The 15,288-nt window shown below is 45.9% G+C and overlaps 1 long non-coding RNA gene across 1 annotated transcript; it reads right to left on the reverse strand.

The window, feature by feature from the left end:
• Positions 1-7,213: 7,213 nt before the first annotated feature.
• LOC143664647 (uncharacterized) lies at positions 7,214-13,026 on the reverse strand. Its single transcript, XR_013166567.1, has 3 exons — positions 12,971-13,026; positions 8,248-8,325; positions 7,214-7,604 (listed from the first exon to the last, which is right to left on the reverse strand). It is a non-coding gene; the product is annotated as an uncharacterized LOC143664647 (long non-coding RNA).
• Between the last annotated feature and the right edge of the window lie 2,262 nt (positions 13,027-15,288).

The raw sequence follows: 15,288 nt of genomic DNA on the forward strand, positions 1-15,288 counted from the left end.
TTTATTTTTATTTAGAGATTGTATAAAATTGCTAAAGGCTTGACAGTGTTGTCACTGTCCATTGTGGTAGTGATCTGCATGATGTTTGATGACAATATGACGTCAGTCATCGTGCTAGTTTGAGAGTGTTGTGTGCCCCAGCAATGCCACATCCTTTAATCTTGATTCGATATTATAGTGTGATTAGATGATCTCCACAGAGATGTGGTGTGCCCAATTGTGGGTGTGGCCTTTTGGTGATATGGAGATGTGACTCTTCCCATGCAAGGTGGGCCTTGATTAGTGTGCTGGAGTCCTTTCAAAGGTGGATCATTTTTGAGAAACCTTAGATGCAGATGCTTGGAGAACAGAAGTGACAGAGCCAACACAAGACCCAGGCGTTTGGAGATGCAGAAAGAAAACACTCCTGGGGAAGCTGTTTGAAACCAGAAGCCAAAGGACCACAGATGCCAGCCACGTGCCTTCCCAGCTGGCAGAGGGGCTCAGAAGTTATCGGTCTTTCTTGAGTCAAGCTATCACTCCCTGAATGCCTTAGTTTGGACATATTTATAGTCTTAGAACAGTAAATTTGTAATGTAATAGATTCCCTTTTTAAAAGTCATTCCATTTCGGGCATATTGCATTCTAACAGCATTAATAAACCGATACAGTCATGGTTTTAATTATTGTTAGAGAGAATGTTACAGGTCAAGGAAAAGATCAAATTTCCTTTCAGTTACACTACTTGGTTCTAATGCTTCTCTAAAAGTACATGGAGTCAACTACAAGTCAGAACTTCATGTTCAGCAAAAATGGACTCTAAAAGAGAAGCAAGGTTAGTATATACATTATGGTCTACCTGGTAATTAACCTAACCCCGGTAAAAGTGTAAAAGAGACAGGACAAAACTTCTGTTTGGTTTATGGGTGATGACCCCAGTATAAGTCAACTGTCAAATGTTTTTATTTCTGGAAATAGCTTCATTTAGAAAATGCTTAAAAGAAAATTAGAGCCTAGATGTAAGTGCTTATAGTAGTCATATTTATTCCTGAGCTTTAATTGTTATTTCTAAATTCTGAATTGCTTTGCTTTTTGTGTATAACCTAGTAGTTCCCTGGAACTTTGGGTATCTGTGTGATACCTGAGACACAGAGTTAGAGCTCTTCAGTGCTAAAGGTTCTAACAAGAAGCATTCTTTCTAAAAAGATGACCCCATACAACAACTGTTTAAAAAAAAAAAGAAAAAGCTAAAGAAAGAATCAGACTTTTATTAAAGAGGTGAATAGGATTGATTTAGTTGAGAACTAAAGTGAATTAGAATACAGGGCAAAAAGTGATAGTAACTGTATTTTAAAACTTTAGTTTCTATGAGAAACCAAAGAAAGAAAAATTTTTGTCCAAATACATGAGCTTTTTATAACACACTGTCTAACCTAATCCACCTGGTCAGTTTATTTGATCAACCTAATTCAGCTTTATTTGACATGGAATCTAGAGGAGAAAATGAGATCTTAGTATTCTGTACAGGTTAATCTAATACTCTGATGCATCTCAGAGTGTGTGGGGCATGAAATGAAAAAAGCATGTGCAAGGTCCCTCGTGGGACTGGAGGAAAAAGCATGGGATAACTTCCCTACCTGGGGAGTTCCTGCTACTCTCTCAAGCAGTGGGGTCTCCTGACTTACTAATCAAAGAACTTTGCAAAGTCTAAATCTAAGAGCTAGTCCTTTTTTGAAGACCATAAATTATCCCCATTAAACCTGTAACAGGGAGACCTATAAAAATAAACTCAAAAATATATGAGCCCTGACTAATAAAAGGAAATATGCTAATAAGCCAAGTCCTTGATCTTGAGGCCTGTGCTCGTAAAACTTTTTTTCGTAATGACGTAATGCCTAAAAGTCACCTGCTGAAAATCTCCATATTGTTCAAATGTGGCTTTCTCTCTAAGTCAAATTCTACAAATAAACTCACTACCTTCCCTCCTATGTGGGACAAGATTTACAGGGGTACAGTTTCCTGACATCATGGGACATGACTTCTGGGGGTAAGCTCCCTGACATTGTGGGATTAGCAATGGATTCAGATCAAAAGAGGGAAAAGAAATAAAGTTTTAATGGCTAAGAGATTTCAAATAGAGTCAGGAAGTCATTCCAGACGTTACTCTCCTGCAGGTCTCAGCCAGATCTTGCCAATACTGTCCCCAGAAGCCCTAAGAAATACCCGAAGTTCTACCTAAAAATCCATAAAAAGCTATTTCCTCAATGTAATATAGTTATAAATCACCTAATCAAAATCCTTCTACTGCTTTTATTTAAACTTATAAGTTTCAATTTATTTATTAAGCTTATCTTTCAGAGACTTTAAGTCTCCTGAGTGTTCCTAAGTTAGCTAAACCCTGAAACCCAGAGATATGGGTCTCTCCAGGAACAACAGCCAGTTTCATTCCTCTAGCCTGTGATGTTAATGCCTCTTTTCAGCACGAAGAAGTTAGAGCAGTCAAAGCTCAGGTATCCCTCAAGGTTGAGGAATGAACAAAAACAAAAAAGGAGGAATTTTGTAACTGAGAAATGAAGATTTAACAAATAATTATGATGACTAGGTCAATATATAGATGCTTTTTTCTTACTTTCCAGTACATGGTAGAATAGCCAAAAAGGAATACATGAAATTAATGAAAGGCATTGAATTGCAAATTGTAAAAACTTGGGGACTGCCCCCTACCTGGTATCCCTTAGAGTCTTATAATCACAAAGACAATCCCCTAACATTAATGAAGGAACTTGAATCAGCTCAGAACTAACTATTGTCTTGTTCTTGTAGTGTTAGCTTAGCTCTAGCCTAGCTCCACTCCTTTACATATGTAGATTATAGCTGCTTATATTTGTTATTGTATTGATAACAACTCCATCTCCCCTTGTTTTAAAAACCAAAACCCCTTAGACAGATCTTTTGGCTGAGAGGCCATCTGGTCCCCTGTGTCATACTCAGCAATAAACTCTTTTTCTCTTTGAAACCCAGGTATCTCAGGAATTGGTCATTTGAGCACTGGGCAGTTTGAATCTGTTATGTACCCCAGGAAAACCATGTAAATTTTCCTATCCAATCTTGTGGGGGCAATCATCACCCTTTAATCCTGATACAATATTGTAGGATGGACACCTTTGATTAGATTGTTTCTGTGGAGATCGATCCACTCAATTGTGGGTGTGATCATTTGATTAGATATGGCCGTTTGATTAGATTATCTCCGGGGGGATGTGGTGCGTCCAATTGTGGGTGCGAACTTTTGATTAGATGGAGATGTGACTCCACCCATTCAAGGTGGATCTTGATTAGTTCCCTAGAGTCCTTTAAAAGAGGAAACATTTTGGAAAAGCCTCTGATGCAGACGCAGACATAGAAGTTTGGAAATGCAGATGCTTGGAGAATAGTTGCTTGAGAACCAACAGAGACAGATACTTTGGAGATGCTTTGAGTAATGACAGCGAGACTAGCCGCCTAGACACAGACATTTGGAGATGCAGCCCCTAGCAGACGCCAGCCATGTGCCTTCCCACGTGGCAGACATCAGCCTCTCTTGAGTCAAGGTATCTTTCTCTAGATGCCTTGGCTGGAGCATTTTTATGGCCTTAGAACTGTGAACTTGTAACTTAATAAATTCCCTTTTTAAAAGCTGTTCATTTCAGGTATATTGCATTCCAGCAGCATTAGCAAACCAAAAGAAGCACATTGGGTAGAGAACTCCCCTGCTTTTGTTCGGTATCAAGCCCAGTTGTTTTCATTCCCTTTTTATGGATAAGCAGGATAGATTTGCTCAAGGTTGCACAGCTAGTCAGTGACTGATGCAATTGCCTTCTCTTCCTCCATGCTGTTGAATGTGCTATTTCCTCTGCCAGGAGTATCTCTTATCAACTGAGAAATAACAAAGTAAGCTGCAAGGCCAAAGATATTTATTTGGGGTCTTAGAATTATTGGGGAAGCACAGATTCAGGTAGCAACTCAAATTGTGTACCATGTTGTCATTTCCAGTAAGAATTTTTTTTAAAATTTTTATTAATATAAATATATTTTTTCTTAGAGAAGTTGTAGTGTCACAGAAATATGCATAAAATATATAAACTACCAAAAAGGCAAGTGTTTTTAAAGGAAAAGATTAGATACGTTGCTTGTGGTTGGTGGATATTTAGGGCGCTCCAAATATTCTTCAGGTTAATAGTTTACTGAGTTCTTTATCTTGTGGTTTGTTTTATGGTGTCTAGATGTCCTTCAGGTTTTGAGGAACATTGTTGCCTGAAGCTTTACATATTTTAGCAGTTGGTGATATTTGGCTGAGATTTGCCTAAGAGTAATCTCCAGAATGACCTCTGGACTCCGTTTTAAATCTCTTAGCTGTACTAACTTCTATTTTGTTTTATTTCTTTTGACACTTGTCTCCCTTGCCAGCCAGACTCCTGGATGTCCTCTGAGATCAGTTCAAATCTCAAGTGTCTGTGATGGCCATCCACAGCTGCCATATCGCTTCTCCACCCCAACCCTGTTGGTTCCAACTACACACACTGAGTGAGGAGATTCTGTGGTTATGACATGTTGGTGGAAGTGAAGCCTGGGACAAAATTTTCAGCAAGAAGTCAGGAAATTTCTGTTAAAATGTTGAAATGCACATGTCCTTTGACCTAGCAAGCCCACATCAAAGAAGCTATCTGATTCATTCATTCATGCACCGCAGATTTACTGAGTATGTACTCTCTTCAAAGCAGTGTTGGTTTGATATTTGAAAATCAATATAATTCAGCATAGTAACAGCAAAAAGGGGAAAAAACGAATGATCGTGTCAATAGAGGCAGAAAAAAGCATTTGACAGAACTGAACATCTGTTCATGGAAAAAACCTTAGCAAACTGGGACTAGGAAAGAACTTCCTTGACTGATAAAGGGTGTCTACAAAAAACCTACAGCTAACATAATACTTGATGGTAAATGACTGGACACCTGCTCCCTAAAATTGGCATTATGCTAGAGTACAAGTCAGGACAATAAGACAAGAAAAAGAAATAAAAAGCATAATGACCAGAAAGTTAGAAGTAAAACTGTCTTTAGTCACAGATGAGGTAATTGTTTTACACAGAAACTCCTTAGGAATTTATTTAATCACTACTAGTATTAATTAGTGAATTCAGCAAGGTCACAGGACACAAGGTCAACAAGCAAAAATATACTTGTTTGCTAGCTGCAAGCAATTTGAATATGAAAAATTTAAAAATTCTAACTACAATAACAGCAACAAAATAAAACAAATTCTATCTACAATAACAGCAACAAAATTAAACAAAGAAAAAAGCCAGAGATCAAATGATTCCATTTATATGTAACTCTAGGAAAGGCAAAACTAATTTCTAATGAGGCAGACCAGATTGGTGAAGTTTTCAGGCCAGGGATGAAAAGAGGAAAAGGATTGAGTACAAACAGCCCCCAGGGAGTGTTTTAGGGTATCAAAATATTCTATAACCTGATCAGGGTATATTCATTTGTTGAAACACATTGACCTGACCCTTAAAATGGGTGTGTGTTCTTGTACGTAAATTATAGCTCAATAAAGCTGATTAAAAAGAAAAAAAAAAGCAAGGCAGATTCCGTATAGAACTCTATGCACAGCATACCAAGTTTAAAGATAAAGAGGCATGTAGACAGGTAGTGACAACAGAGAGCCACTTAAATGTCCCTGGGTCCCAGACACACTGGTGGAATGAGGGGTGGGGGGTGTCAGGAAAGGAGAAGCTTGTTTGGGCCTCTGGTAACACTGGAGTTTTGAAGTGCCCAATGCTTCCTGGTGAGCTGCGGCAGGTTTCTTTTTTGCTGTCCTCATCTGACTGCTGACTGTCAAACCTCCAATTCTCCTCCCCACCCCAGTCATTTCTTTATCCTTGTTTTTCTACAAAATCTGAGGGTATTGGAAAACACCCCCTCCCGCCAGGGTTAGAGTTTAATTACTTCGCAGGGAATTGCCAGGAGCCTTGCAGTTTTGCAGGAGCCAAGCCCAGATTTCTATTGGAGGTTCCAGGTGTGTGTTCTGCTGAGGACCTGGAGGGTAGTTGTGGCAGGTGGTGTAGTTTGGAGGTCAAAGGACAAACGCCCGGCAGGCTGCTGCTCTCCCGGCTTCGATTCTCCTGAACAGACGCAGTCTGAGCCAAGTTTCCAGGGGCAGCCCTAGCTTTCTCGTTAATGAAAGGCCCGCATTGTTCCCAGCAAGGACAGGCCACTGCCAGCAAATCTCACTCTCCCTGTGCACAAGGCTGGACCTGCTTTTCCAAACTCGCTGTGGGTCTTTGTCCTTGCCCACATGCTCTGAAGGAAATCTACTTTGGTGGAATGTGTATTTTGAATAATGCTTATAGATCGGTGAAAGCCCAATGACGATTAATAATTGGGTGGTGCCAGGCTGGCAGGCTCCTCCGGGGTTGTCGGTGCCTCTCTCCTCTCTCCTCACTCGTGCTGTCCTCTGCCCCGAGGCTCCCGTTCCAGCCTGCTGAGTTATTTCCTGTCTCTGTGTCTCGGTTCCCTCACCTGTACAATGAGGCAAGCTATGGTAATTCTTCAGAGCGAAAACAAACAATAACTCTGCTGATATTTATTATGCCCCAGGCACTGTTCTAAGTCCTTCTAGGACATGTCACTGGTGGAAAGTGTGAATAAACAGAAGCTATTATCAGAATTAGCTTCAGGATCCCTAAATGCCCCCCAAGAACTTTTGTTTCAAAAGTAGAAGAGCTGGTCGTGGAGGTAGTGGGGGGGAGGGGAGGTTAAGGACAAGCCTTAAAAAAATGAAAGCTGTTGTTTATTGAGTGTTGTTTATTGAGCACCTGCTGTAGGAAGGTTGCTATCAATACAATCCCTTGCCCAGAGCCCTGGGGTGCGTTTCAGAAGTAGAAGTTTGTGCGATAACTTTAGAGAGGTTTGAGGGTGCATATACCACACATTTGCACGATCTTCTGGGGTCTGGGGCAGCCCTGCCTTATCTACACATAAAAGTTCTCAATAATGGGGCAGTGCAATGGTGACTCAGTGGCAGAATCCTTACCTGCCATGCCAGAGACCCGGGGCCGATTCCCGGAGCCTGCCCATGCCAAAAAAAAAAAAGAAAAAAGTTGTCAATAATCACTCTTCCTGGGATTCAAAAAACACCCTGTAAACAGTCTCACCTTGATCATTCAAGGTGGGGTTTGCCACTGAATAAATTGGTGGCAGGCTGCGTTCCACTGCCAACTGAGTGAATCTTCCATTTTTGGAGCTTTCTGGAGATTAGAGCTGAGCATAAGGGAGTGAGCCTGTGCTCCATTTCACCTCCGTACACCCCTGGTTGGTGGGTCTTCTCAAGGCCTGACGTCACAGAACCGTGATAACCCAAGGCCGGTGACCTCAGTTTATTGAGCCTTGGCTCTAGGCCATGTCCAGGGCCGAGCTCTTCCTGTACCTTGTTGCATGAAACCTCCCGATGAGCTGCGTCCTGTATTCTGCCCATTTTGCAGATGAGTAAACTGAGTTTAGGAGAAGTCAAGTAACTCGCGCAGAGTTAAGATCTGAACCTACCTCCCTCTGCCTGTAGACCGCGGATGCTTGGTCAAAAAGCTGGTCAGAGAGGCAACAAAGTGCAGAGGTTAAGTGCAAGCACCCTAGAGTCAGGGTTTGACCCCCCCAACCTCGAGCAGCTTCCTTAGCCTCTCTTTCCCCAACTGTGTAGGCGGGTGGACACAGAAGGTACCTGCCTCATGGGGCCCGGTCTGGACAAAGAATATGCCCGGTGTGCGTAAAGCTTGGTTACTCCAGGCCCTGGGTCTGGGATTAGGCCTCCTTGCTTGGTGGGCCTGGGGCTAGTGGTTGGAAAGGTTATTGGGCAACAGACTTTGAGGTCTCTGGGCACAAGAACTGGGGTTATGGGCTCTTGTCTAGAGAGCATGGCTCCGAGTGGAGAGTAGTCTCTTTGTTCAGCTCAGCCTGGCACCCAGTGCTGCCCACAGGCCCTGAAGGACCAGGCATTAGCCTGGATACCTGCACTCCACAGGGAGAGGCCATGGTGTCAGAACCAGGGTGAGAACTCTGTAAGGAGCTTCCAACCACAGGAGGCGGGTAAGGCAAAGCAGTAAGAAGGAGGGCAGGTCCGCTCCTGCATTAGCCATGTGCATGCATTTGTTAATGCATTAGCCATGTGTGCATGCATCCGTTCATGCATTAGCCATGTGTGCATGCGTCCGTTCATGCAATAAATACTGACCTCCTTCTGCTCCGTCACAGGCCGAGTGTCCTGGGCGTCCACAAAGGGTGATCGCTATGTTGTCCAGGCTGCCCTGATCTTCATTGTGGTGGGGAAGAAAAACGAGGAAACAAGAGAAAGGGGGGAAGTATGGGGAGCACAGAACAAGGAGAGTCCCTGCACTTGTTTGGGGAGGGACAGGGAAGGCTTCCCTGAGGAAGTGACACCTGAAGGTGGCTGGAGAATGGTCCAGAGAGGGAGAACAGTAGGAGCAAAGGGCCTGGGGCCTGGAGAGGGAGGCCCATAGGAAACCCATCCCACTGGGCCCCTCTGGAGAGGCCAGCCAAGACAGGCAGGGAAGACCCAGGGATTTGCACTTTATCCCAAAGGCAATGGGAAGCCATTGAGGGGTTTTGCAAGGGTGAATGTCTGACTCCAGCTGGTTTTTTAAAAAAGGTACATCTGGCCTTTGGGTGGGGGAGAGAGGAGTTAGGGAAATCAAGGAGGAGGATGTTTCTGTGGTGCAGGTAAGAGACACAGGGTCTTGGCCCTGGGGTGTGCTGGAACTGTAAGAAAAATCCTACTTTTTTGGAGGAAAAATCCAAAAGTTGAGGTTCTGTAAGGCATGCGTGGGGGCAGGGAGTGAAGCCCACAGTCCCTGCAGCAGACAAGCTGGTTTAGTAGGCCTGTGCAAGGTGCCCGCTGGGAAGGCCCATGTATCACGGGGTGGGTACTCTGGGGAGGTGGGTGTGGCTGGGAGAGAGGGGCTCAGAGGCTCTTCTAACCTGGGCATTCCAGGTCACTGTGGCCTCGTGTTATAGCCAAAGGCTGGCAAGTGGCATGGCTTGCTGTGCCTCGATTCCCAATAATCAGCCTTCACTCTGCTCCGGAACCTGCCCAGGTAAGCAGAATGAGGGGAGAGAAGAGCCCCTAGGGTGCCGGCGTGGCAAAGCTCATGGGGAAGAGCTGCTTGTTTAGGTGCAGCTTCGCCTCGGGCCTTCCCAACAGAATTTTGAGAAATCAGAGCTCTCTCTGGTTTCCTGTAAGACACCACCATAGACAGGGATAAGAGCTTAAGGGCAAAGCAGGGAGTCCCAGCGGCTTGATGCAGACAGCGGAGATGGGCCCAGAACCCTCTGCTGTCCTGGCCCTGGCTTCCGTGGCTGGAACTGCCGGGAACACAGAGCAGCTTCAGGCTCTGATGAGTCCCTTTTTTTCTGGACTTGGCGGCTCAGGGAGGCACAACCAGAACCCCTCAGAGGGCTGAAGATGTAATGGGGCAGCAAACTGGGGGGTTGGAAGAACTCATCAACCCCTGGAAGCTATCCCACATTCGCTGCCCTCTCAGGGGAGCTGGCTCCACTTGCAGGCTCGGAATTGCTATAGGCTAAGTAGGGCAGATCTGTGGCATTTGTCCCGGGCCCAGGTCAAGGGGAGGGGGCCGTGCAGAAGGGACTGGGAACTGTAGAACATTTATTGAATGCTTGTTCTGTGCTTTGCTTGTTTTAACTCACTTCATTGTCCCAACAATGCTATAAAGTGGAGACTATTATCATTATCCCCATTGTACAGACGAGGAGACTGAGGATGGAGTGGTCGAATAATTGTCCACTTATGCAGCAGAGCTGGGATTTGGACCAGTGTGCCCTGGCTTCAGAGTCTGTGCTCCACCCCCTGCCCAAATGGGATTGGAAGCTCTGACACTCAGGGTGAGCTGATCTGTAAGTCACCTTCTGTCTTGATGGCCCCTCTGTGGACTCTGTTACTGGAGAGGGGGCAGGAAGACAGCCTGGGTTCTTTCTATGGGGGAGCCTTGCTTGCTGCAGCATCTCCATCTAATGACTCATTCCTCACCATGTGCTCTGCCACTTACAGGCTGTGTGTCTTCAGCAGGTTACCCAACAACTCTGAACCTGACTTTTCCCCTTTTATGGAATGAAGTTTAAAATGTTTACTTCATCTGATTGTTGAGACTCTCCCCAGGGCACACCCTGTCTGAGTTAGAAGTGGCCACCCCCTCACCCTGCTTCTTTGATTGTTCCATGCTTTCTACAGCACCCAAAAGCCCACCATTGAGGGATACACGCTGGGTAGTTTACAAAGTGGTGAGGTCCACAGTTCTACAGCTCTGCCTGCCAAGCTTCCAGGCTGTGATCTGTGCAGACACCCTTTTGCTAGGTGACCTCACCTGGTCCCAGGACTTTAAAAACCATTTATGAGGCATTCATATGACTTCCAATTTCCATCTGCACCTCAGCCCTTTCCCCCAAGCTACACACTGGGACAGCTGTGTGCCCACTTGAAGCCTCCAGATGGGTTCAGACCGGCAGGTGGTCTATTGCTTTCCCATCTCACCCTCCCCCAGATCTATTCTCCACCTCCCTGTCCCCTAACCTTCCCCCCGTTGTCATTAGAACAACCACACGTTGCTTGCTAAGCCAGGAATCAGAGCCAAGAGGCTTGGTTGGCATCATCGAACTATTCAAAGGCTGATGAAATACTATTTTTTGCATAACTTGTTCCTCCACAATGTCTGGACACTGGTGACTTGGCTGTAAATAAGACGTGGCCCCCGTTCCTCAAGGTCAGAGCTTGCATTCCAAAGGGGAGATGGTCCATAAATAAGGAAATAGATGGTACAGTTGGGACAAATGGTCATGACCTTGTGCCTGATGCCATAAGGGAAATGAACAGGGTGCTTTGATGGGTAATGACTTCAAATCCCTAGAGTCACCTTTGGAGGGAGTGGGCAGGGAAGGCATTTGGCCGAAGTGGGAAGGACAGGAAGGTACAAGACTTGTAAGAGCCTGGGGAGAGTGTCACAATCAGAGGGAAGAACAGGTGCAAAGGCCCTGAGGTGGGAAAGAGCTCAGACTGTACATAGAGATGAAAGGAGGCCAGTGTGGGGAGAAATGATGGGGTGGAGCGGCCGGTTGTGTCAGGCCAGGCTGGGGCGTGTGTACAGACATGGACTTTACCCTGAGGAGCTATTTTTATCCCCTAGTCGGGGCCTGTCTCACAGCAGTCCATGTACACGAGATTGCCACAGGACAGCAAAAGGCAGGCAGGCCACCTGCACGGCCCTTCAGCTGTGCAAATGTGGCTGATTCAAGATCCCGAAAAGCCCCCCTGCCCCCACCACAAAGCTCCTACAAATCTGAGATGAAACACAATCAATATCTTTTAAATACACAATGGAGTTATTTTTAAACTATCTGAAATCTCCGCGGGTGAAAAAAGAGGGTCCGTGGCTGCCCTCAAGTTGTCTGCCGCACTTCGAGGCCTGGATGTTTGGGCTGATGGCTGAGGGATCGGGGTGCAGGCGGGCCCCCAGGGGCCAGGTGTCTGTGAAGGGTGGACTTGAGGTAAATGCCTGCCAGCAAAGACAAGAGAAGAAAGCTCTGTCTGTCTGGACTCAAGGAGGAAGGGAAAAAAGCTCTGAAAGGTTGAAACCACAGGCCCTTGTGTAGGTTTGGGGTTCAAATTTATACTTCCTTTGTGACCCTGAAAGCTCTAAAGGGTGAAGGTGAAGTTTTGCCTCCGTTTGGTTTCTCCTGTGCAACAGGTTTGGGGGCAGGTAGTTTGTTTGGGAGGTGGTCCCAGGAAGCACGCTGAGGGGTCCCCCCTTACAGTGGGGAGAGGGGGTAAAGGGCGTGTGCACGGGCAGTGAACAGCTGTGTGGATCTGGAGTCCCCCCCCCCCAGGATCCCCAGGGCCGAATGAAAGGCAATTTGGAATGGTCCCCCCGGGGGGCGAGGAGGCTGGGGTTCACATCAGCTCCACTCTTCGTAAAGTAATCCCCGGCTACCCCACAGACGTGCAGGAAATGCCTCAAGGATGAACAGGAAGCCACTGGGGCCTGCAAAGGGACTTTTGGGGTGAGCCAAGGGGATTCAAGTGGGCCCCGACGACATCTAATCCCAGTAGGCAGGGTTGGGGGGGTGGTTTCTAGCAGAAGCCCCCTCAGAACATGTTGTACCCTCTGCTGGGGACTCTCCCCTTTCCCTGCTGGCAGATTCACCTCCGGCATCACCTCCCTATGCCACCTCGCCGTGGTCCTTCCCCAAACTCGCCCACCATTCCTCTCCCTGCACCCCTCAGCCAGTGCCCAGGGGAGAATGGCTTGTTGACATCTGTCTTCCCTGCTGCGGTTTCCAGCCCTGCCCAGCCCAGTAAATACTCATGAAATGAGCAGATAACAGAAGAATGGACGGCCTGGGCAGCCCTGCCCCAAACGCCCTCTAACCCCTTCCTCAAGGGAGGGGCCTTTCTGCAGAAAAGCTGGTGAACCACGTTTCAACAACCCGGTGTCCTTGAAAGTAATACATTTGATTTCCTTCAAACGGTCTGTGAATGTCAGAGTGGGTCCCCCTGCCAAGAGCGTGGATCTCCCAGTTTGGCTTGAGCCTCTCGGCACAGGGCAGCCTCCTGTCCTCCCCCTCGGTGGCAGTCCCCCCCCGGAGCTGGCGCGTCCTGGCCGCTGTCCCAGGGAACTCGCTGTACCGTGAGCGGCTGGACACGGGCCTTCCTTTGGCTCAGCTCCCTCTCTCCGGGGGCCTTCCCCGGCGGTGGGGGGCGGGGGGGCTCAGCTAATGCTCCGGGAGAGGCCTGGGGGACAGGCCAACCTCCCACCCGAGGAACCGAGCTGGCCTTCAACCCCGGCTGACCAGGACGCCACTCGGGGACTCGGTTCCTGTCTGTGTCCTCCCAGATGACCGGACAGCTGCGGATCCCATTTCCATACCCAGAACTTGAGAAGCTTCTTGTTCCTGGATGGCAGATTAGGTCACAAGCCACAAGTCTGGGAGGCGGGAATGAGAGGAGTGACTCTGGCTGGGTGTTTTCACACAAGGATCAAGTGTCTGGGGTGGGGCTGGGGCCAGGGACGTCCACCGCAGAGACGTCCGTGTTTTAATTTGAACATTTTTTTATAGCTCAGATTTGGCACCAGGAATCATTTCCATCCACGAGGACTGAAGCAAAGACAAATGGAGTTAACCACGTGTTTTTCCTAGGGCTGCCCCTAACAAAGTGCCACAAACAGGATGGCTTTTTTTGTTTTTCATTTTCTATGAATATATTATATATTCACATAGCATGTAATCATCAACTGTATACAAGCAATGCTTCACACTATCATATAGCTGTGCATTTATCATCACCATCTACTTTTTTTCTTTTTAGTGTGTGGAAAATAGCATATATACAAAAAAGCAATAAATTTCAAAGCACATCACAACAGTTAGTTGTAGAACAGATTTCAGAGTTTGATATGGATTACAGTTCCACAAGTTTAGGATTTTACTTCTAGCTGCTCTAAGACACTGGAAACTAAAAGAAATATTAACATAATGATTCAGCACTCATACTCATTTGTTAAACCCTACCTTCTCTATATAACTCTACCATCACCTTTGATCTTTCTCCCACTCTTTAGGGGTGTTTGGGCTATGCCCAGTCTAACTTTTTCATATTGGAAAGGGGCTGTTGACAATATGGGCTGGGGGATGGAACTATCTGATGTTCTAGAGAGAGGCTGGTCCCTATGCCTTTCAGGACTTACCTGGTCCAGGGACCCATCTGGAGGTTGTAGGTTTCTGGAAAGTTCTAGTGCATGGAACCTTCGTAGAATCTTATATATTGCCCTAGGTGTTCTTTAGGATTGGCTGGAATGGTTTGATTGGGGTTTGGTGGGTTATGATAGGCAGCAATGTCTAAGTGAAGCTTGTCTAAGAGCAACCTCCAGAGTAGCCTCTCGACTCTATTTGAACTCTCTCAGCTACTGATACCCTATTTGTTACACTTCTTTTCCTCCTTTTGGTCAGGATGGCATTGTTGGTCCCATGGTGCAAGGGTCAGGCTCTTGCCTGAAGGACTGAAGCAAAGACAAATGGATTTAATCGCATTTTTCCTAGGGCTGAGAGTCATCTCCCATGCAGGATGGCTTTAAAAAAAAAAAACAGAAATGCATTCTCTCAGTTCTGGAGGCCAGAACCTGAAATCAAGGTGTAGCAGGGCCAGACTCTCTCTGAAGGGTCTGGGAGGTGATCCTTCCTCGGGCTTCTAGCTTCTGGCAGTTACTGGTAACCCTTGGCAGCATAACTCCACTCTCTGCCTTTATCGCCACAGGGCCCCCTTAATGTGTGTTTCTCTGTTTTTGAGTCTCTTCTTATCAGTGATTAAATGAAGGCCCACCTTAATCCAATATGATTGCATCTTAATTTAACTAATTAAGAGGTTTGCAAAGACCCTATTTTCAAATTAGGTCACATTCACAAGTATGGAGCCATGGGGGGTGGGGTAGAGTTAGGACATGAGTATATCTGGTTTTTCTCTTTTTTTTCATAGCAGCTTTATTTGCAATAGCCAAAAACTGGAAAACAAGCCACATCCATAGATGAATGGATAAACAAATAGCATTCTATCCATTCAACAGCTTTCTATGCAGCAACATAAAAAAAAAAAATGAGCAACTCATTAGGCACCACGGATGAATTGCAAAATAATCATGCAGCATGAAGGGCAGCAGAAAATAAAAGTAAAGGATTCCAATCACACAAAATTCTAGAAAATGGACACTCATCTATTGTAAAGAAATAAAAAAGAATATAAAGGAACATGAAGCAAATATAGGGGTGACAGATATGCATTAATGGGGTGATGCTGATGGTTTTACAGGTTTATACCTATGTCAAAACTTACCAACTTCTAAACTTATATAATAATTATAGGTATAGTTTATTACATGTCAGTTATACCCCATTAAAGCATTAAATGAAAACCTAGATCTCCTTCTCTTTGGAAAATCAGTTTTGGCAGCTCTACACTGTCTCTACCATCTCTCCTAAGGAGAGGAGCAGCCGTAGGAACAGCAAATATTGGTAAGCAACGAAGGCCATTTCCACCTTAGCCAATGGGAATGCTGGCTGGGGCCCAGAAGCCACATCCCTGAACTGTGGGCTCTCCCGTCTCTCTATCCTTATTTCCCTGTCTTGGCAGGAATGGCCCTGACATGAACAGCCCAGAGAGGCTATGGAACTCCACAAAATCTTTATTTTCTCT

This window comes from Tamandua tetradactyla, chromosome 2, assembly GCF_023851605.1.
Source record: "Tamandua tetradactyla isolate mTamTet1 chromosome 2, mTamTet1.pri, whole genome shotgun sequence".
In the NCBI taxonomy this organism is placed as follows: Eukaryota; Metazoa; Chordata; class Mammalia; order Pilosa; family Myrmecophagidae; genus Tamandua; species Tamandua tetradactyla.